General features: G+C 45.6%; 1 protein-coding gene across 4 annotated transcripts in view; it reads left to right on the top strand.

The window, feature by feature from the left end:
• Nucleotides 43–14,937, top strand: part of BACH2 (BTB domain and CNC homolog 2) — a 185,224-nt gene continuing 170,329 nt past the window's right edge. For all 4 annotated transcript variants that reach the window (XM_021389602.1, XM_021389604.1, XM_021389600.1 and 1 more), the window contains exon 1: nt 43–380. The gene's annotated coding sequence lies outside the window, so the exon portion shown is untranslated. The remainder of the gene's footprint in view (nt 381–14,937) is intronic.

Consider the following 14,937-nt stretch of genomic DNA (forward strand, 5'->3'; position numbering starts at 1 on the left):
CTCCTCCTCCTCCTCTCTCCGCTGCGGCTTTCTCTCCTCCTCCGGCCCCCGCCAGCCCCCTCCTTCCCTCCTCCTCCCTTCCCCCTTTATTTTTTCCCCGCACGGCTCCGGCTCAGGGAGCAGCTGCTTCAAAGCGAGCGCCATGTGATGAGCCTCTGGGTCGCGGCTTTTTTTTTTTTTTTTTTTTTAAAACAAAACAAAACACCCTCGTATTTAGCGGGGTGGGCCGAGTGTAGGTCGGTGACCGCAGAGAGCGGTTAACAACAATTTCCAAAACAATAACAACAACAACAGGCGGCAGCGCTCCTTCCCCCGAACCCCCCCCCGGCCGCAGCGCAGCGACAGCGGCGACCCCCAAAGTTGCGTGGAGGCGCGGCGAGGTGAGTGCGGCGGCGGGCGGGAGCCTTCCTCCTCTCCCTTTCCTCCTCAGCCCCGAGCAGCTGTTGCGCGGGGCTGCGGTGCGGGAGCGCTGCGAGAGGAACCACGCGTTGCATAACGGGGGGAGCACAAGTGTATTTATCGCCTATCTATACACGTACGTTTGTGTGTGTGTGTGTGTGTGTATCCCTATGTATACGCAGTGGGCATTTACCCGCGTATGTACACGCATATATGTACGCATATGTGTGTACGCGTGGGCCAGTCCCACCACCATGCCCACCCCCTCGCTCCCAGCACCGCACGTTGGGGAGCCCGGGCTCACCCTGTTTCCCTCCTACCCTGCTGGCACGGGGCTGTGGGGAGATGCCGAGCACGGCCACAGCGCGTGGCGAGGTGTGAAGTGGCAGCGCTCCTCATGTGGCACGGGCTATTTGTGGGCTGTTCTGGGTGCGCTGGGAGCTGGCGTCGGCCTCGTGGAGTGGAGCGTGTTCCTCGCTGCCCAGGATAATAATAAGCAGGAGTGGCGGGCAGCACATTGGAATTGTGAGTTGGGATGGTGGAGTGGTTGCGAAAGTGCAGCTGGCTGTAGCTGAAGGTGTGTCGGTGTTCTCGCAATGCAAACCCATTTCTCTAAGACTTTGCATCTGTCTCTAAACTTGTGCTTGTTTTAGTTTGGTGTTTGGAGTCTCCAGCTGCGAACAAGTCATTTTGGGTTGGGGCCTGTCTGAGGTAGTGCTGTGTCGCTGGGAGAGGTTGGCAGTGCTCAGACACATTGACGTCCCCAGGTGTGTCAATAACAAAACGCATTGAGGTGGACAGAACGAAGTGGCAACACCACATGTTGAGCTGTTGTCCATGGGGCTGTTGTAGTAACAGGTTTAAAGCGGTGTTTTACAAGGCTTTGTGCCTGACAGCCAGCAAGCCATAAAATTCCCCTTCCAACGCATGCTCACTGGGCAACTCATGAAGACTTTCCCAGTTGGGAAGACAGTGACCGGTGCAATGGCATGAGCGATGCGGGCACACTGACAAATCCCCACTGGTGTGTGCCAGACCCCGCACTGACAGCAGAGAGCCAGGGCAGTTGTCTCGGTCCTTCTCACCTGGGGTGCATCTGGGACATCTACTGGTGTTGGTGTTGTGCAGGATGTGGGTGGGACGCCCTCCACTCCTCCCTGCTGTGCTTTCTGCTGGTTGTTCTGCAGGAGGAGATGGGCAGTTCCTCTGAGCTGGGTACAAGGGAAAGTTGGAGGTGCTAGCTCTAAGCGACGGTCCAAATTCCTGTAAACAGGCATGGACTTGATGCTCCTAGCATAAGGAAATTGTGGTAAACCTTTGGCATTGTGGACAGCCTCAGATGTGGTGGAATTAACGAGTTCAATCAAATGCCCATACTGCTAGCGATCTTATGTTTTGCACTCTGTGTGCAATCAGTGACAAAGAGCTGGAAAGAAAGCTCCCTACAGACGACGTGTGGTGTGCAGTGTATGACAGGAGTAGCTCACCCTTTCTTCTTCTAAAACTTTCCTTGCTTGTGTTTCTGCTCTGAAGTGCGAGAGCTGTTTGTCATAACGAGGCTGCAGCATGATTGCCTGAGAGTTGCTTTCCTTAAGGTTTTTCTAAAAAATATTGCCAGCCATAGAAAAAGGAAAATGAATGATCCCATCTTCTCAAAAAATTCAGAGAAGAACACAAAGAAGTGTTTTCCCATTGTGTGCCCATGATGTTCTTTGCACCTGCACAGATTTTTTTTTTCAGAGACCTCTTAGAGTGTGGCTAATACGTGTCTGCAGCTCCAGCTGAAAAATGAGATGTGTAACTAATATATGCAAAGTAATAATTTCAGTAGTGATGGCATTTTTGTGCAATAAGCTATTGGTGCAAGTCGGGTAGCATTTATTACGTGGTTTGTAATCGGTCTTTTGCAATTTTTGTTTAGGTCATGTGAACAGGGATTATATATTCAAATCAAAGCGTGCATGCCTTTCTGCTCAAAGGAGTGCTCCCTGAATGGTTTCTCAGTTTACAAGCTGCAGGAACATACCTGCAGCTCTTAGCAGATCCGTCTGGGGTTTGAAGGCATGCATGCTTCCATCTCTCACCTCTGGGTCTGAATTTCCATCTCTGCTGGTCCCGGGTATATATTAGTGCACTCGACTGTATATTAGTGGCTTCTGGGCTGAAGTGTGCGAGGGAAAATACACAAGTCATTCCATTAGTGTGCTGAAGAAAATCTCAATTTAAACTGAAATATCGGCTTTCTGTGAGCCCAGGTTACTCCTGCTGCTTCAGGGCTCCTCCTGACTACAAATGCTTGAAGAGAATGGGGAATAGAGTCTTTGTAGTGCCTGTCGTTGTCGTTCTCTGCTGATATTTGAAGAGGTGCCCACACGGTTTTGTTGTAGCAGCTGAATGGGCAGTAGATTCCCACCCCCAATAATTCCCTGAGGTTTTTCAGAATAGTGTTCGATTGCTTACTCGGCTTTTTACAAAAAATGGTCATCGTTTCTTTAAATTTAGCCAAAAGACATTAACCTTGGCAGCTGCCTGAATATTACGCATTCATCTGAAGCTCGCATTGAGAAGATGTAAAATGTATGAATGCAGCCAGCTGAGTTCCAATGTGTTCATTTTGCTTTATAGCTAGGCAGAAACATCTTTGTAGTATATTGAAAAGAGTGCTACTCACTGTGCCACGGTTGGGCTATGAATTATAATTTTAAAGTAGGCAAGCAGTGGAATGCATACCAATGTCTTTGTGGCCAGCAATTGACTTGAAGCTCCTGCATTCCCAGAAGTAATAAGTGTGGATCAAAGAGCAACCGCACGTTCCGCACAGGTAAATAAAAAGAAACAAGGGATGAAGTTCTGGTAAACCTTTGTGCTGTGAGTTTGCGTACATGGCCGAACTCCATCAGTCAAAAATAGGGCTTGGGAGGCTCCTCTGCTGGTTGTGCTGGTGTTGCAGGGGGAGCTGGAGAAACAACCTGAGGATGACCAGCTGTGCTGAGAAGGAAAAGGGGCATCTTCTGTGAGATTTACTTCCAAAATCTGTGTCACTTAACAATAACCTTCTCTGCTATGCAATCAACAGAAAAGGCAGCTATTAGGAACAGGAGAACTTGGGAAATTGCCTGTTTCTCCCAAGTGGGAGATCAAATGGAAGCTGGAGGCTTGATGCTTGGTCCTGAGCTTGCACAGCATGCAGCCGAGGTGGTGATGGGTGGATGGGTTGTGGTGCACAAGTTCAGGGGTCTTCCGCTAACAGGACCAGGAGCTGCCTACTGCTCGTCACCATGCTCTTCTGGGCTGCACAGCAGCAGTTTTCTTCTTGGAAAGGAGGCAAAGCAGTTATGTCTGTTTAAATAAAAGCAGCTAAAACAAAATGACCCTTGAGACTTCATCATAGCTACTTATTATAGCTGACATCCATTGAGGATTGTTTTTCTGTTGTGTTTTTTTTTTTCCCTTCATTAGTGATAGCTTTAAAATTGAAGCCTGAACTAGGAAAACAGGAACTGTGAGTGTGGAGGTGTACTTTTGGCCCGATTTGCATGCTGCCTGCTCTCTGTTTAGCGGTAGGTGTGCTGGGCGCGTGTGCGAGCAATCCAACGTGTCAGCAGTTCCTGCGGGCTGCTCCTGCTGACTCACGTGTCTGGTGCAACCTGCAGCTCCCTGCCGTCAGCTGCCCACAGTAGGAGCATGGCAGCGCTGACCCCTCGTGCAAAGGTTGTGTTCGGTTCTCTGGTCACTGCTTCTGTTGTGTTGCCTTCCTCGTCAGATTTAAGTACGCTGCTGTTCAGGCTGTCTGCTGTTTGGCTGGGTGCATCTTGTGAAGTGGGGATACTTTGCACTTGAAGTGCATCTGGATGCGATGGGTGTCCAGCAGGACTGGCCCTCTGGGGTTTGTTTTGTTTCTGGTTTTATGAATGAGACATTTGATTTACCAAAAAAATCTACCGATACATTGTTCCCACTTTGGATACAGCAAGACCCACATGCAAGTAGTAGTTTCTCTTGAGAATTACCAGCCCGACAGGCTCCTACCCTGCAGCCCTTTTTGCAGCAGAGATCTTTGAAGCCAGCAAGGAATTCTCATTAACCTTTAAAAACCTGATCGTGGCTGTCGTTAATTTTCAGGATTTCTCTTTGTCTTAGAGCCTGGCAGTAACCCTGGCCACAGGGCAAAAGGATTCCTTCATTTGCATGATGGTGAAAACTTGCCCTCTTGTATACAGCTGTTTCTTTATTTACGTTCTCCCTTCTGATTACTCATACGGATCCTAAAATGATAGCTTCTGCTGACTGAGGGTTTTTAACTGATCTTGTTATGGCTTTTTTTCTTCCCTCCTTTCTTTTTCTTTCTCAGTCTGTCACAAAAGCCCTTACAGCAGCAGAGCGAATTATCCTCCTGCTGTTCTAGATTTACTGCTACCGAGTTGTAAGTCCTCAGTCATCTTCTGTGTTTTTCTTCCTTTTTTTAATCTCTAAAAACATGATAAACAAAATCAGCTGGTATAAAACAGGCATTAATAATAAAAAGGTGTACTCTTGTCACTCGTTTTGTTTTTAGTCATCTGCTTTGACCAGTAATTAATAGAAAACCACACTGAGAGCTTTGTAACACGTGAAGAAAATGGGTGTTCTTGGTTTCCGTCAATACAAATGACTCATCAGTATCAGTAGGGTTCCTACTTCTAATAATAAAACTGTGGAAGACCTTTAAAATCTGTGGTTTTGGCCCCTATTCTTAGTGAAAGGTTGGAAAATATTGCTTTGAGGTTTTTTTTAAATGTATGGAAGCTTTAATGATTTGCTGCGCCCCAGCAAATGATCACATACCCTCCAAAAAGCCCTAATCATACCACTGGCTGTGGTGCTAAAATCTTCCATTCTCCTGTTTCCTCGGTGCTCTGATTTCACTGCAGCCCATCTCTGATGTTTAGCCTTGATGTCAGAGAGGCACATCTGGAAAACACAATCTAGTGAGATGCCAAGAGCGGGGCAGATGCGACACAACACCTCATCCTGCTGAGCTGCTGCTCCCCACCTCTATCCCAACCCCGATCAAGAGAGGACAGCGATGCTGCTGGGCGACCCGCGGCGCTGGTTGAGCTGGGGTCACTGCATCTGGAGGAGAAAGTGATTAGAAAATAAGAGCTGGAGGACAAACGGCAACCTGCAGGATGCGTGTCATTACCTGGGAGGAAATGCACATCTTCCAGTACTGAAAGTGATACTGAAAAAAGAGCAGATCAGAAAGTCATCTGTTAAATTCTTTTTTTTTTTTTTCCCCTATGCTGACATCCTTTTAGTTGTTAACTGTGAGGCTGAAATCTTGCATGCAGCATGTCCAGTGCAGCAAGGCAGCCCCCGCTGCATATTGCATTTATCTAGAAACTATAACTTGGAGAAAGCCGGGTCAGCTCCTTCCATATAAGCAGAGTGTGCCCTCTGTGCTGTTATGCTGTATCAAGTTTTAATTCTTTGATGCGACTTACTCTTCTTTAGTTGCAGTCCAGCCACTCTATTCTGACCTGCTTCATTGATTCATAGTGTTGCTGCTCGTGCTGTTACAAGATTTGAAGATTGTAAATGAGGCGGAGCTCATTTCTTCTTCCACATTAGTGAGAATTCCAACAATTGTGAAATCTCCATGTTTACTTTGTCTATTGGTGTGATATTTATCCTAGTTTGTTGTTCTTTACAAGGATGGGATGGTTCTTTGTTTCTCACTCTGTTTGAAAAGCAGTGTGTGCTTTTAAAAAAAAAAAAAAATGCATTTTGGGGCAGATCCACAGAAAATCTAGAGCTACCTCAGCATTGATAGGCAACTCTTACCCCATAATAATTAAATGCATCTACATACTTAATCTGGATTTTGCTGAAATAGCTTGGATGTTTTTGTTAGTTTCTTATGTGACTGGGCTGCCATGGAAGATCTTTGGTTGCTTCTTACTGGGAAAAGCACACTAAAAATAGAGGTGCAGAAGTCTGTGGAAATTTGACTTCGAAACGTGAAAATCCAGTTGTTTGTTACATGGCAACAATAAGAGATTTTACTATTTTCAGATCAGTATAGAAGAAAAGGCCAGCTTCCAGCGTAAGGAGTTTATTTATGGACAGTTCTTACTGAAGTTCCCAGAATAATGTTCTGTAAGGAAGGCAAAATACAGCATCAGTGTTTGTTCATAGTTCGGAAGGACGCGGATTTGATTTGGTGATCTTTTTTCCGCTTGTTTTTAGAAAACCTGGCTATGAGGAGTGTCATGAGGATAGGGTGTATGAGCGTATGAGTAACCCTTCTAAATCTCATCCGTGTTCTCAGTTCTTCTGACTTGGAAACAGGGCTTCCTCCCAAGTCATTGAAGATTGGACCTGTGAAGGGGAACAGATGTTGTCCCTGCCTGAATTCTGGGTCTCTGATTCTGTTCTGCATCATCTCATCCCCTTTCCTCATGCTCACCCTGGCACCCACCTCATCCCACCGTGGGCCTGGTCTGAGAGCTAAATCAGCAGGTTATTCATTTTGTGCCTACAGTTAATTTTCTGCTGGCTGAGTTTACTGCGGGGTCTGGCAGGTACCTGGGCGAGGGAGAGAGTGGAACTGTTTCAAATGAAACTAAAATTTGTTGAACAGTCTTTGGGCTGCACCAAAGTGCAGTGACCATCTCAGCATCATGCCCCGTGTCCTGAAGGCCACTACCATCTTGTTTTTGCAGTGTGGGGGTACTGCAGGAAACTGTGAACAGCCAGTTCCCCACCTGCCCTGCGGCAGGTGGCAACACGATAGCAAGGGCTTGCTATCAGGGCACCAGACGCTTGAGTTCAGACTCGGGCTGTTTAATTTTGGCTGTGCAACAGACAATTGCATGAAACATTAGATGAAAACAAAACTCAGTCAAGCAAGCCTTCCTCTCCCCTCTACGTTAGCAAGATACACAGCTTGTTATTCCCACCTGTTTATGGTCGTTCCTGGCCTGGTGTGACCTTGTTGTCTCGCTTATCTCACAGCTGTGACAAGCCCTTGGGAATGTAGATTTTAAACCTAAATTACAGCAAAGGAGATGAGAGCCAGCCTGGTGACTCTGGAGCAAGCTTGCTGAGCCAAGTGGCTGCAGCCCACCCTGTGCCCAGTACCCTCAGGTCTCTCGTGCAGCCTCCGTCACTCTAGATGTGATGGCAAGCATCTGCTCTTGGAGACATTGAGGAATGGGTTCAGCAGGTGATCAGAGCAGCCCTGATTTGTATTTGCTCTAGTGAAGGAGAAAATAGGACCCCAATGCTTCACAACAAGAGGGAGGAGTCGCTGGCTGGCAGCCCTTTGGCTGAAAGCAGGAGGTCCTGCTTGGCCACGTGCTTGTTGGGTTTCGCTGGGCCGATTCAGCATTCCGACCCAGTGTGTGGCAATTTACCTTCCTTTCAGTCTTGGTTAATTTTCTGCTGGTATGAGGAGTTGATCCATGGGTCCAAAGAGCAGTAGAGCTAAAGCAGGGGAGAGAAGGAGGAGCAGGGCTGGGATCTTTGGAGAGCAGCCATTTGGAGAGCAGCCTGGATCCACTCAGACCACCCTGTGCTGCTCCTGCTCCCCTATCCCTTGACAAAAGCTGTGGTGACTTTGTGCAGAGCTGAATGGAACCCATGCGTATTAGGCAGACTTGTGCCCAGAGCTCTGTTAGCAAAAATGCAGATGTTGGGTAAGGTCCTCCTCTTGAACTGGGGAACTTCTGTTTTTGCTCGACTCTGGGTATCTGCTGTGGCTATCTGCTATGGCACAGGAGGTACTCCTGTGCATTGAGCTCATAGCCTACCGACTGTTGCTTGTTCCACTCAGGGATTTAACTTCATGTCCAAACCTCTCATTTGTTCCTGTAGCTGTTCTTAAATGTGTGCTGAGGGGAGACATGGCGCAGAATACCTGGTGCGGAAACCCTGGTGAGCTGACAGTGTGAAGCAGTGGTGGGAGAAGTCAGTGAGCTCACCTGAATCTATAACTGGTGATAAATGCAAAATTACTACATAGTTTGTCATAGCTGGAAGCTAACAGGCTGTGTGAATATCAGCGCTCTGCAAGGAAATTTTTTTGTTTGTCTTTTTCCCCTTCTTGTTCCTCTTCATTTGTCTTATTACTTGACTAAAAGTAGAGTCAGTGATTCATTCAGTAATCTGTTTCTTGGACAGTTAGTCATCTACCAATTTGTGTTAACTTTCCACTTTGTTCATAAAGTGAGTAATGCTTAATGCGCTAACCACCAAATTCCAAGCTTAAAAAGCTGTGAGCATCATTCAAATCATCTCCAAACTTTTATTTATTTATTTATTTTACCATTCTGTAAGCTCAAAGCGAGGGAGACTCGGTATGCTGTGTGGTACAGCTACAGCCTAATTGTTTTGTCTAGCTTTGATTAGTATAGCAGAACTCAAGGTTGCAAATGTACTGCACCAATTCTGTTGTACACCGACTCATGTATGACTTGTATTAATTGGTGTAATACTCCTTGTTGTTCTTCACTACACCTGCTGTCAGCAAATAAACAATGCCTCCCTATTTCCCTCCTCCACTGACTGCCCTGAATTCATTAATTTTTGTTCCCTACCTCAGTGAACTGTGATGCTATCGAGACTAATTTAGTGAAAGTAGCCTGGTCTTGCAAGGAAGACTGGGATTGGTATTAGTTGGCTGCTGCAAATATTTCTGTTGCTTTTCATCTTCCTTTTTTTGTGCTGTTGAAGTGTTACCTTTACGGAACTTGAAGCTATAAAGCCTTCCTATAGAGATGGAGTAGATATTTTGATCTGAAGGTGATGCCAGTCATTTCTGAAGATGAACACAGCACTTGTTTGAATCACTTGCAGAATTTTAAAACTATTTTTTTTTTCTGTTTCATGGAAACTGGAGTAGCGTAAAGAGTAACAAGGTCAGTAACATCATAGGAGAACTTTATAGGAGTAAAGTCTTTACAGTCTGCTCTAAAATAACATGAAAGTTCCTACTGCAGAGCTCAGCTGCAGAAGGATTCAAAGTGAAGGAATAGCTCTCATGCTGAAGGTAGTAAACATTGATACAGGAGGGGGCTCTGCTTGGCTGGGTGCTTTCTCTGCAGGCACCTCTTTATCTATTCCAACCTCACTCCATTTCTGACAGATGGTCCCTCTCTGTGTGCTTATTTGGTGACATCCCCATCTCTTGACGATGCTTGTGGGACACAAGCGGGGGATGCAGGCTGGGTGAGAAGGAGCAGCCTTTTCTCTGTGCGCTCTGTGACAAGCCCTTGTTCTGTGTGATGGTGATGCTGCCAGTGGAAATACGTTGTGCTCTCTTACTGTCTTAATAAGCAAAGAACTGGTTTGGTCTCAAGAGAAAGGTGGAGAAAGATTAATTCCCTCATTTCTGGACTCAAATTCCAGTCTTTAATTGTCCAGATTCCCACCTTCACTTAAAATCATATAAGGTATTCCAAGGTGGAAAGGACCCATAAGGATCATTGAGTCCAGCTTGCAGGATTACAGCCTGTGAAAGGTTTTTCCTTTCCATTCAACTTCGCAGACTAGTGAGTTTGAATTGCTCAGATAAGCTCTGGGCAAACATATCAGGGTTGCTTGTTGGAACACCAACCTTGGAGACCTGCCCATCCCCATTACATGCAGATTTTCCAGCATTGGTGGTGGTGGTGGGTAATGCACCTGCCTCTCTCAACTGATTGCACCTATCATGATTCAAAAGTAACTTGTTTCTGGTTGAGACTAGGTTTTAGCTTCTGAGCTAAATTTTTGAGGACTGATGCTGCATTGAAACTTGGAAACTTCTTGCTTCCCAGTTAGCTGAAGCATGAGCAGAGCTCTGACCTGTATTTGTTTGAAAGGCATACAGGAGCCAACCTATGCAAGTGCCAGTCCCCTTGCCTTAATGCAAACAAAATTATCGAATGGGGAAGGATTGCATGCTGAGGGACCTAAGAATCTCTGCAGGACTCATGCAATTGCAGGTGACTGTGCTGCAACAATGTGCAGAGGAAGGAGCTGTGGTGGGTGCTCCATTGCTGCATCGCACCCCAGCTGGAATGTCTGTGCCCACCCTGCCTTGCTTTTCGATTTCTGGTTTAAGCCTTCAGAGCATTATTTTGGGGTGAGAGGATAAGAAGGGCAAAGGCTGATGTTAGGGCAAAGTGTATTTCTTCATCCCTTGCCTTCCATTTACTCTGGCACCCTGTACTTGAGAACGGGCACATCAGCATCCTCCTCCTGAGCCGCAATTGAAGCAGGGGTGGCTGTGCAAGAGCTGTCCCCTGTATTTATGGGGCAGGTGTCTCTCTCAGCTATTCCCAAGTGCAACAGTTTACAAATAGCTTTTCAGTGTTTGTTTTTATTTTTAACATTCCCCGCCCACAGGCACCTTGCTTTTGAAACAGCTCAGGGAGGAAAATCATCGCTACAGAAGATGCAAATCGGACTCATAGTTTCCTCAGAAAGTTGCTCTCAGGGCAGTGCTGACAATCCCTTGATGGAGCTCCAACAAAACGCGTTCCCTTCAAGTCTTTCTTTTTTTTTCCTCTAATTTGGAGCTTATTCTGATTTTTTTTTTTCCTGTGGCTGCTGTTTGTGGGGGTTTTGTGTGTCTGACACCTGGCGTGTGCCCTTTCCCTCAACTTTATCACAGAGAAATAATCTCAGCCGTACTGTGACATCTCAGCGCAAGAGGAAATTCAGATATTTCTCTCCCATATATATACATGTATTTTTTTTCTCCTAACTTGTGTTCGATCGCTAATGGAAAATTCTGGTCAAAAGGGCGCAATATCTTTGCTACGTGTTTCATCTGAAAACCACAGCTCCCAATGTGCGGCACACAGCGGTACCCTGCTTACTGGCTTTTTCCAGCGCCACGTGGGCGTGGGGAGATGTGCATATGGGGGAAAGGGAAACAGAACGGTGGGATGGAGGTCCCTTTCTTGACGGTATTTCTGTTTTTCCTTTGTCAAAAAAAAAAAAAGCAAGCCCAACTGTCTGCGAAGTCGGTTAATCGCTGCCCAAAGGCTAGACACCAGCACTCCATGTGCACGCCCATATATTCACACCACTATCTGCGGTGTGACTGGAAAGCTTGCGGGAGCACACCATCTCCCTCTGAGATGACTGGGGGTGGTGGGGACAGAGGAGGTGTGGGGTGAGGGCCAGTGCCCACGTCCTTCGGGTACTGCAAGGCGCTACAGACCGCTGCCGGCTGTGGTGGTGGCAGCTCGCCCCTGCTCACGCTGATTTGCTGCTGCAGGTTTGTGACTGAGGCTGTGGTTTAATGTGCCCTTTTTTTTTAGGTGTGAGCAGGGTTTAAAATTATCTAGTGTTGCATTTCTTCCATTTTTTTTTTAATTTATTTTTGCTGTTGCCTTTTCTACTTTTAACAAGTTTCCACTTCTTTTAGAAGCCATGAAGCATAATGTTATTGAAGAAGAAAAAATGTTTTAATTGATCATTACTGATGAGCTCCAAGAAAGCATTTTTTTGCCTTTTGGGGGGAGTTTTTTGAGATTTAATTATTTAATAGCCTTCAAGTTTTAAATACATAACACACAATGCTGTGAACCCTGAAGCTAAATAAAAAGAAAGCTTAAATACCTAGAAGTTGTGAAGAACCTCTTTCTTCAAACAAGAAGCCTTTCTTCTGCAGCTGTACCTCGAGAAACTTTGTGTTGGCATTTGAAAGTATAGTTTTGTTTCCTTGCAATTTTAAAATATTTACCTGTGGGTCTGTAGTTTTCTGAAACCATTCCCATGCTGTGTTAAACGCCTTGGATGTTTGCTGAGTGTGCTGCACGTGTGATGTTATGGTTCAGATGAAGTGTTACAGCCTAGCGAGCTATTGCTGTCATGCTGATGATGAAGAACTTCCCGCAGAATGGGATAGAATTTTCCTGCTCCCCTTCTTAGGAAAGAAGAGGAGGGTGTTTATACCACGGAGGAGCTTTAAATGCCTCATGAGCTCATGGTGGACACAAGTTCCAAGCGTGCTGCTTCAGGGGAGCCCTTGCAAGTTGAGCTGCCAGAAGTAGTTACTAAGTGCCCAGCAGAGGTGTAGAGCGTGCTTTGTGCTACTTGTGCCTCCTTGTATCTTGCTGTTAATTGGTACCTCGAGCAAAGAGCCCAACAGTCATCCTGGGTAGAGTATTTGACACTTGAAAACACTAACAAGTATTGTGGAGGTGTTCAAGCATGATACACACTTTAAAAAGGAATAACTGCAGGGAAGTCCAATGCCCCCAAAGGTGTAGTGAGATACGTTAATCATTGGCAGAGTAATCTGGAATTAAATTTGTTTAATTTGGGAAATGATGTTGAAAGTCATGTTGCACTTTGGCTCAAGTTCATCACCTGCAGAAACTGCTGCCTAGCTGTTTTTTCCTGTGCATTATTTGCCTTCGACCTGAGGTGTCTGGTCTCTGTGACCCTTCTATCTGCTTGCCAAAATATTCCTGTAGGGCAGATCTTCCAGGTGTTCCCCCCCAGAAGCAGAGGAGCTGTGGGACAGCTCAGGCAGAAGGCACCAGGTATTCTTGAGAGGGTTTGGTGCTCTTGGGTGAGCCTGTAGGTTGGCAGCTCTATGGGCTCCCTCCATCTTGGTGCTAGCAGGGTGAGGGCTGGTACTCATCCCAGAAGAGCCCTCACACCTCTCCAGCAACTCTCTGTTCGGGAATAGTCAATGAACTGCTCAAGGAATGACGACTGTCCACTCCGTTGTTTAGGTCCTGTTTAGAGAAGAAAAAAAAAAAACCACCAAAAAAAAACCAAGATGAGAGGAATAGCTGTAAATGTGTGCAGCTGACAGATTGGTGTTATTGGATTAGGGAATGATGGAGAAAGTGATGCAAAGCCAAGAAGTAGCTGGAAAAACAAGTCAGAAATTTTACAAAGAGCACAAAATGGGAAGAAAATCAAAGCCCTGTCCTCTGTCACATTGGAAAGGGGGAATATGTCACTAAAACTCCCACGTCAAAGTAGGTGATGTGGGAATTAAAACACGTACCTGCCCCAAGTTACTGCTTTCTCTGCAACTTCATTTCAGAACGAACTCTTTGCCAAAAAAGAACTGCTTGCATACAGGAAACCACGTTCTTGACTAGAACGTACAGTAAAAAGGGTGGGGCACGCATGTCCTTTATTGTATGAAAGCAAAAGGAGTGGATATGCTGCAGGGGATCGTAAGTGAATCTGTGTTACTTTTCTCCTTTTTTCAAGATGCGTTCAGAAGGTTTTGTGCTATTGTTACAAGGGTGAGGCTTGGCTAGCTGGCATGACAGCTACAGCATGCCATTTAAACTCTGCCATTTTACCATCCAGTTGTTCTTGTTTTTGTTTTTATTAAAATAAAAACAGTGATAGGAAGTTTTAAAATCTTTAAACCCCCAACATAGCCTAAATATTTAGTCTGGCATGCAGAACTTGCGTTTTGATTAGGTGAACATGACAAATACACTTCTAATTTATTTCATTTTTAGAGGTCCTACGTGTAGACATAAATGAAGCAGCTCAAGATCTCACCGTGATTGCAAGCTGGCAGAAAAATTAGCACCACACTTTCCAGTGGAAGCAGAACAAAAATGTAAAGACTGCAAATTAAATTGGAAACAGCTCTTAATTTCCCCTCTCCTCCTCCTCCCCCAAAGGATGAATGGCTTACTCTTTTGGATGGAACTTTGTGTAATGACTCATAGTTTTATATGGATTAGTGTGAATATGTAGGTGAGGGAGACACTAGTATCTGAGAAACTATAATGTAGTGTCTAGAAGTGTCCTGGAACACAAAATAAATGAATGTTTGATCTATTTCTCTTGCTGAATTAATGGAAACATAAATGCAGAATATCTTCCTCCCTTTATTCCCTCCCCTCCCAGTTATGCTTGGCCAATACAGATGAGGTCTGTGATGCCTGGAGAGCATATGACTGTGAATAACTGAGGTAGTCACTGAAATAAGGGTATCCCCTTTGCCATGTTTGAAGCACGCGTGTACAGGCCACCAGGAGTGAGATGGCTCAGGCATCCACAGTGGAGAGTAACTTCTGTCTGGTCACTTCTGGTGAGAGTGTGGATTTGCATGGGACTTCTGCAGTGAACTGAGAAGTTTTCCATCTCCAGGCTCTTGTTTCACCCTCTCCTCTTTGCAACCATTTACTATGCATCCACTTGCAACTGAATAGCTATTAATGCAACCAGTATCAATGAAACAGGTTAAAAATAAGCAAACTTTTTTTTTAAAAAAAAGGTGTTTCAAACTCAACCTTTTCATTTTGTTGCTCATAAGCAAGCTCACATTCAAGTGGGGAAAAAAGATATGGGGACAGGAAATTGGTGGTAGAGGAGAAATAGGATCAAGCAAATGGGAAAATGGAAATGTGTTGAAGTGGTATTGATGCAGACGTGCAGTATGGCCTGCATCCTTAGCTGTTGTTTTACCTTTACAGTCCGCATCAACCGGGGGAAACAGGGTAAATGTTCTTCTACATGAGGCACCCTCTAAGGGCAGGAGTGAGAGAGAAGTGTGTTCTAATGTCCTTGTATGGT

This window comes from Numida meleagris, chromosome 3, assembly GCF_002078875.1.
Source record: "Numida meleagris isolate 19003 breed g44 Domestic line chromosome 3, NumMel1.0, whole genome shotgun sequence".
Taxonomy (NCBI): Eukaryota; Metazoa; Chordata; class Aves; order Galliformes; family Numididae; genus Numida; species Numida meleagris.